This window comes from Quercus suber, unplaced genomic scaffold (assembly GCF_002906115.3).
Source record: "Quercus suber isolate HL8 unplaced genomic scaffold, Cork oak 2.0 scaffold_582, whole genome shotgun sequence".
Lineage (NCBI taxonomy): Eukaryota > Viridiplantae > Streptophyta > Magnoliopsida > Fagales > Fagaceae > Quercus > Quercus suber.
The window spans coordinates 79981-88116 of NW_027070027.1; the positions used below are offsets into that span (position 1 = coordinate 79981).

The window sequence follows — 8136 nt, forward strand, 5'->3', positions numbered from 1 at the left end:
TTGGTTATGGTTGGTCCAATGGTACCATCTGCTTACCTAGACCAGCAGATCAATGGAGACAGCTTATGGAGCCAGTCTCTGGGAGCGTTAGTATTGACCAGTGCTTGAGCTGGCTAGAGGGGAAGAAAGCTTGATTTTGGATGGTTACTTGATAAACAAAATTAACCTTTGGATGATAATATGTGTGATTCAATAACAGAAAAGAAACTTAAAATCTGGAAAGGCTAGACTGAGTACAACACGTACCCTTTTTAGGATGTATTTTGATCCTTCAGTGTCTGATAAGAATAGTAGCTAAGTATTCAATAAGAGCATGGTTATGCATTGCAATATTTTCATCTGAGCTGGTTAATCTATACATGCAAAACATCTAATTTAAGTTCTGGTTCGGTCTCATTGAAAATCAAAGAAAATCTAGGTCGGCTTTCTCAGAAGATTTAGAGTTAACGCAGTCATCGTAACAAATAATTTTGTAACAATCTTCTGAGGATCGTTGCCAAAAAAAATGTGGACGTGACTCCTTCACCTTAATTTGAAGGATTTGGTTTCTTTGAGGATATTAAGGTGATTTCATCTTAACAAGGCGATATTCTGAAATTAAGATTTATCAATATCGTTACCAAAGGCTCATTCTGCGGCGATAACTGAATTGTATTGTCAGCATGTTTCGACTTAATAAGGCACCTCATTATTTTAAAGTCTTTGTTTTTTCAGTAGATATGGAGGTGAATTGCAATTTGTCCATACCTCATAATTTGACTTGATAATGATATGTACTTTGCCGCCTTAACAGGTTCAACGTATTTGTTTTCTCAGCCTGATATAGAGATGACTTCAGCTTGTTAAGGTGAACAGTACTGACTTGACTTGAACATTTTATGACGAATTTAAGTATGCAGTTACCAAAAGAGTTCTTTGAGGCCGTAATTTAAGCTGTAGTGGCAGCTCTTGTATTTGTAACAAGTTTCTGAATAATTTTAAAGGCCATAAGCCCATAACCATGAAATGTCCTAACAAAACTCTTACCTACATTGACAATTTGTGTCCAAAATAATGACTCCAAAGCATCTTTATTACATTCCACCAACACATTGACGTCCAAAGCGCGGCTAAAGAAAACTAAATTATTGATGGGTTCTCTCAGTCCCTTTAACATCACAACGATCACATGGGGGGCTTAAAAATCTTCAACCAGCTTTCTAATCTATAAGAATCCACAAGCATCCAGACATTTTCAAAAAATTGGAACAGAATCGTATACCTCAATTGTTCCATCTACTATCCCGTTGACATGCTGGGTTATACTGTATATGTATGTTCAAATCAACAACTTATTCAATTTATTTTCTCTCTCAAATTATGTCCCGCTTGGATGGAAGGGAGAAGGAAGGGGAGTGGAGGAGAGTAGAGTAGTGCTAGCTAAAAATGAGCTAATTTCATTTTACATTTACACTACTCTACTCTACTCTCTCTCTCTTCCTCAATCTAAACAGAGCATTAATTTCCTATTGTGATAGATAATCAGATTCTGAGCACACATTCAAACAGTAGAAGATGAAATGAAGTTTCTAAACTCATATTCCTTTTTCTTCGTTAAGGTAGCTCTTTGTTTAAGACGTTGACTTAGTGGTTCCTAAGATCCTATAATATCCATCAGTATTTTAGAATCACCCTTAAAGGATTCCTTAATGTAAGTCTGGTATGTGTAGTACAGGGATTAAACATGCCAATAGAAATAATTAGATACTCGAAATGATTTGGATATCCTTATTATAAATAAAAGAACAATTGGGTTTGGAGCTAGCATAAAACCAATGTTTTACGCATCCCAAAGAGGCCACACTTCGTCATTATTTAAATAAAATATGTATTTCTTTTGCAAATTAAAAAAAAAAAAAAAAATTCCAATCATGTAAAAGTCAAATCTGCCCATGTGTCTTTGCTTTTTGAAGAACTTTCCTTCTTGTTTATTCACTTCTTCTTTTAAAACCAGTGTTCGAAGCCGCCGTGAGCATCGTTTCACGATTCCAAGGCAAAAAAAAAAAAAAAAACAATACCATTTCTAAGACTCAAGAGCGAACTGAGCTTGTAATAGATCATAAGGTGCCCACACTGCATCCAAAGGGCAAGGCCAGTTAGCATCGAGTTGAGCCCATGGGTTGCCTTTTCCACTCCAATGCAAGAGACTCACTAGACCAGGATGCAAATCTCTACACAACCCATGAAAGTTGTCCCCACCAAGACCATGCTGGTTCCACTTGTGGTCCACTGGGCTCCAGCAAAAACAACAAAAATGGTGGCAAAGAACCCAGCTCGTAGATCCACATTCGCTTCTGGAGCTCCCTCCATTCCACTATCTTTGTCGTGTAGTCACCACTTCTCCACCACTCAAGATAACAAAATATAGAGAAAAAAAAAAAAACCCATAACAAATCAAGTTATTAACGTCCCAAAAAAAAAAGAAAAATCCAAACCATCAATAATTCGAAATCCAAATTGGGAAAAAGGGCAAATCATGAAAAACAAACCTTGGAATCGTGAAACCATGCTCACGCAGCTCCGGCATGTTTACAAGCTCCAGCAACGAATCCGGTGACTTGTGTGGCGGCGTGCATCGGCGTGCGGTGGGGTGGAGGTTCGGACAAGAGGAAGCAAAGCTGCAAAGGAGATTTTTCAATTTGGTCTGATCAGCTTTTGTGATTTGGGATTTAAGAGTGACAATTATTGTCCGCTGTAAGGTGTTTGTGGCTTTTACTGAAATAATGACGTGGCTTAGTCTCATTGGCTGGCATAAAACATTGGTTTTACGCCAGCTTCGGACCCAATTTATTCCCCATAAATAAACTAAAAAAATAGCTTATTACTCTTTACCCAGCTTCTTCAAACACCTCCCAGTTCTAAATAATTATACATACTGACATACACGTCAAATCATTGACAAAGCTGTTTGGGTTTAATTGGGGTGAAAGGTTAAACTGGTATTGTGCCATTTGGGTGAAAATGGGCTATGCAGTTTGGATTTGCTTCATTTCCTTTTTGTGTGAACTATGAATGGTGAATATTTGGTTCAGAAGATGCTTAAATAGAATTATAAAGGAAGATGTAACTTGTAAGGGTACATATATTGTAAAAGCACGTTAATTAAAATGACATATTTTCAAAAATGCCCTTAGGGCATTGGATAATAGTTCATTTAAAAAAAAAATAATTAGAAAAAAAAACAATTAATGTTTTGACAATTTTTTTTTTATAAAAGTAGTATTAAAATTTTCTTAAAATGAATTGTTAACCAATGTTTTAAGTGCACTTGTTAACATAACCAAAAAAAAAGTTACAAATTTTTTTTAAAGAGAATATTAAAGTACAAAAATAATTTTAAAATGAAGAAACCCTACAAATGCAATGTAATTGTGTTTTGTCGTAGATGAGGATGAGAAATATCCACCACCTACCAACTCAATTAAAAAATAATACTGTAATAACTAGCAAAGTCTCACCGCCAAGTTTCTAACTGATGTTTGCACACTTTGCGGTTCCTTGATAGGAGAATGATATGCTTGTGATTCCTTATTAAAAAAAAGAGGATGCTTGCGATTCCTTTCCTTTTAAACTGATTGCAGTTTCCTTTTATGCCTCATTCTCAATAGTGACGGGAAACAAATAATAGTGAACATTTTAGATATTTCTAGGAATTGGAAATTGTAGCCTTTTTTTAAGCTTTAACAAAATCTCCCTCTAGAAAAAATTTAAAAGAACATAGGAATTAAAAGAACATGAACCCGCTCAAGTTAAACAAACTACATCAAATTAAAACCTTTCAGCAAAAAATAAAAAATAAAAATCAGCCAACACGTGCTCCTAATTTAAAATACATTACAATTGGTAGATTTTTAGATATTTGCCTCTGTAATTAGTCAACCCAAAAATATGTAATAATTTTTATATACTAACAAACAGTATAATTTAGCCCAAAATTTTAAAATAAATAGTGTAATGTTACCTATATATATTTGGTAGGAAAGATTATATAGAGCTTAAGATTATCAAATAGATGTTTAAGTGATTGCTTAAAAAATTATTAGAAAAGTTAGTTCAGAATCAAACAGAAATAATTTTAATACTATGAAAGAAGGTAATATATAATTTTATTGAGTTAAAGTTCATTTATGAAATTAAGTATTTCGTTTGAGTTATGGATTTTTGTTTCTACTTAAGAATTTTGTTATATTTAGTTTGGCCCCTCTTGGAAATTTTTTTTGGATCCGCCACTTATCGCTACTTGCTACTATCTCCTTCTCCTAAAACCCAAAACTCAAATAATCTCTATTCTTATATCTCTCAAATGCTATCATCTCCTTCTTCCAAAATCTCCGATCTAGCCATCTCCTTCAAACTCTTGGATCCGGTATTGATCTTCAAAATTGGGAATAACATGTTGTTTTTGGGTGAAGACCAAGTGAGCTTTGTTCTCCATCATTGTTTTTATTGCTCTTTTTATTTGTTTGGGTTGGTTGAAAAATTCTGATTATAAATAAAACCTTATGAAGAGCATGAGTCTTAAAAACACAATTTTATCCCCCTAAAAAATATAAGAAAAAACAAAACAAGTTTTAGGAAAAACAGTTTTGAGAAATATTTAGGTGGGAAAAAAAAAAAAAGAAATACAAATCAAACTAAAAAAAGAAAGTAAGGATACACATGAATACAAATTCAAAAAAAAAAAATTACCTAGTACTTTATTTCTTGAAAGTAAAGTACTATACAAAAAGAAAAAAGAAAAAAAGAGAGATAATGATAAATCACTCCACAGAACATATTCTAAATACTTATTAGTATCTTAAATATTTATAATCCACTTAATAATATAAAATTTATCTAAGAAAAAAAATTGAAAAAAATAATTTACCCTGTACTTGATTTCTTGATAATAAAGTACCGTAGAAAAATGAAAAAGAAAGAGATAAAGATAAATCACTCCACAGTTCACATTCCAAATACTAATTAACATCTTAAATATTTATAATCCAGTTAATAATATAAAATTTACAATAGAAAAAAAGTGAAAAAAAGGTTTACCCAGTACTTGATTTCTTCAAAGTAAAGTACAATAAAGAAAAAAGAACGATAAAAATAAATTATTCCACAATCTACATTCTAAATACTAATAACTATCTTAAATATTTATAATCCACTTAATAATATAAAATTTACAGAAGAAAAAAAAATTCCCAGTATTTTATTTCTCGAAAGTAAAGTATCATAAAAAAAGACAAAAAAAAGAATAAAGAAAAGTCACTCCACAGTCCACACTCTAAATACTGATTACTATCTTAAATATTTATAATCTACTTAATAATATAAATTTTACATAAGAAAAAAAGAGAGTGGAAAAAAATGTACCATACAAAAAGAAATAGAAAGAAAAAAAGATAAAGATATATCACTCCACAGTCCATGTTCTAAATACTAATTACTATCTTAAATATCTATAATCAAGTTAATAATATAAAATTTACAAAAGTGAAAAAAGTGAAAAAAAAATTTATCTAGTATTTGAGTTCTTCAAAGTAAAGTACCATACAAAAAGAGAAAAAAAGAAAAAGAAAAAATAAAGATAGAGATAAATTACTCCACAGTCCACACTCTAAATATTAATTACTATATTAAATATTCATAATCCACTTAATAATATAAATTTTACAAAAGAAAAAAAAATTAAAAATTTTACCTAATACTTGATTTCTTGAAATTAAAGTACTATGCATAAAGAAAGAAAGAAAAAAAAGATAAAGATAATTACTCCACAGTTCACACTCTAAATACTAATTACTATCTTAAATATTTATAATCTACTTAATAATATAAAATTTACGAAAGAAAAAAAAGTGTGAAAAAAAAATTTTTACTCAGTACTTTATTTCTTGAAATTAAAGTACCATACAAAAAGAAAAGAAAAGAAAAAGATAAAAATAAATCACTCCACAATTTACACTGTAAATATTAATTATTATCTTAAATTTTTATAATCCACTTAATAATACAAAATTTAGCTGCACAGGCCTTTAACCTTTTTTGAGGATAAATGCAGATACAGAGGTTTAATCTATGATGTACACAACTGTGGGGATGGGTTAGACCTTGTAGGTTTTGAGCTACATGTGGGTGGAGAGTTCAAACTTGGGTCATAAATCATAATGGCTGGGGCAACACAGATCTGATTAGTCTTTTGCAGTTGGTGATTGGGTTTACCTCAAACTCCAACCTTATAGGCAACATTCTTTACGAGTCAAAGGCTTTACTAAGCTCTCTCCGTGATTCTATGGTCCATTTAAGATTCTCCAAAAGATTGGAGCTGTGGCATATAAATTGGACCTTCTTGCTGCTTGTTTGCTCCACCAAGTGTTTCATTTTTCTTCCTTGAGACGGAAGTTGGGTGATAATGTTGTGCCATTACCTACACTTCCCCTTGTTCATTTTGCTAGTGAACTTCATCCGGATGCAGTTACAATTCTTAGGACAAATCCAAGCAACTTTGAAATAAGTTCATTACTAAGGTACTAGTGCAATGGTAAGGTCAATTTGTGGACAATGCCACCTAGGAGTCCCTTCACAAGTGGCAACATCAATTTCCCCCACCCACAAAGAGGGGGGGGGGGGGGGGGGTATTGTAACCTTGAGGGAAAGGTTTTTTAAGGGGAAGGAATCGATAGGAGTTGTGACTGGTAAATGTAGTAATTTTGATAAGCAGCAATTGTGTAAATGTATAGTTGTGACAGTTAGTTTGGTATTTAGTTTAATTGCTAACAAGGTACCTGGGATGAGAAGGGTAGTTAATTAGTTACTTGTAACAGAATTTGTACAGTACTTCCTATAAGAAGGCAGTACTCAATTATAAAAGGGTATGAAAATAGTTAATGCAAACTCTCTCTCTCTCTCTCTCTCTCTCTCTAATCCACTATTAATATTGTTTTATTAATACCAATCACAATATGCCATATTAATAACTGTGAAAAAATAGAAATTGATGTCGCTGAAGTCTAATTGATCCATTTTTTATGCAGGGATGGTGCTAATGCAAAAGGATTCTTTGCGTTTTTGTTGTTGGACAAGTTTGAAGGGGATGTTGGTTACACTGTTCAGTTCAGCATCAATGATTAAACTACAAAAATGGGTTGAAAAGACATCTCAAACTCTATGCCCATTGGTTTAAGAATTTCCTCAAGAAATAGCCATGACAAATTATTGATGAATTTATGTTGAACTATCTAATAGCATCGAACCATCTCCAAACTACAAATTTCAAGATCATTTGTTGTCTATTTTATAATTTATATATGTTCCCGGAATAATGTTTGTATTCAATAAAATAAAAAATAATAATATTGTCACTCTCTAAGAAATCAAATAATACATTCTCAAAAAAAAAAAAAAAAAACAAACAAACAAACAAAAGGAACTCAAATAATATTTCTTAAATTATATTATATATATCACATGCATGAGAAGGCTCTCCGACTTAATTTGGCAATCTCACCCGACAATTTCAAGATCTTGTCGCTTGTTGTCAAATTTCCTCGTTACTGTAAGCATCATGTATTTGAATGCCCTGCAGGGGAAAAAATATAAACAAAAACTAGGCTTACTTAAATAAGTGTTAGAAACTTAGAGCATCTCCAGCAGCCTCTTCAAATTTTTGTATTATTTAGAGAGTGAACAGTTCATTTTACCTTTTACCTACTTACCTTTTTAAATACACTTTCTAATGGACTCTCTATCATTTCTCTATCCCATTTAAATATTCTTTCTTCATTCTTTCTTTAATATTTCTTTTTCAATCTTCCTTTATTCATCTAATTTTAAGAAGAAGTGTTACATTCTCAACGTTTTACAATATTTTCACAACAAATCATATGTGGTAAGTTATTATTGATTTTAATTTAAACACATCACTTAAAATTTTTTTTTTCTCTTTAGTATTAGTTAGCAACAACCAACCACTTAAAATTTATTATAAAAATATTGTGGTAGCATTTCTCAATTTTAATTTCTTATTCTTTATTTTATTTTTCCCTTATCTCTATCTTCACTTTTCTTTTTTCTTTTCTTCTTATCTTCTTTACCACTTCTTCTACTCTA

At 31.5% G+C, this 8136-nt stretch overlaps 1 long non-coding RNA gene across 1 annotated transcript; it reads right to left on the minus strand.

Annotated features, from left to right (window-relative positions):
• Nucleotides 1–1744: 1744 nt before the first annotated feature.
• On the minus strand, nucleotides 1745–2748 carry LOC136063826 (uncharacterized). Its single transcript, XR_010625462.1, has 2 exons — nucleotides 2529–2748; nucleotides 1745–2387 (listed from the first exon to the last, which is right to left on the minus strand). It is a non-coding gene; the product is annotated as an uncharacterized LOC136063826 (long non-coding RNA).
• Nucleotides 2749–8136: the final 5388 nt, after the last annotated feature.